Raw genomic sequence first — 393 nt, forward strand, 5'->3', positions numbered from 1 at the left:
CGATCTCATTTGTTGCAAAATATGTTCAAAGTTGCTGACATAACCGATTTCGCGGGTCTTCGTACTTCACAATTGCCTAATGACTAAATTAATTCGTATTTTATAACATCTTAGCAATATACCCTAATATTAATAATTTATCATTTACAATGTAACTCTCAAAGCATATATGGCTATAAGAAAACGACGAATCGTTGGATATGACATAATTGACAGTTACAGATAAATTGTTATTTTCAGACGTTTATAATGTAAAGCTGTAGCACCTTAAACCATTATGCATCCAATAAAAATATCTATTATCGCAAAAAATAAATTATAAGTTTAACTCTTTAATATTAGCATCTAGTAAAAATCAAAGATTTTTAACAAAAATATATTTCACAAGAAAAT

Source organism: Formica exsecta, unplaced genomic scaffold, assembly GCF_003651465.1.
Source record: "Formica exsecta isolate Colony F162 unplaced genomic scaffold, ASM365146v1 scaffold83, whole genome shotgun sequence".
Lineage (NCBI taxonomy): Eukaryota > Metazoa > Arthropoda > Insecta > Hymenoptera > Formicidae > Formica > Formica exsecta.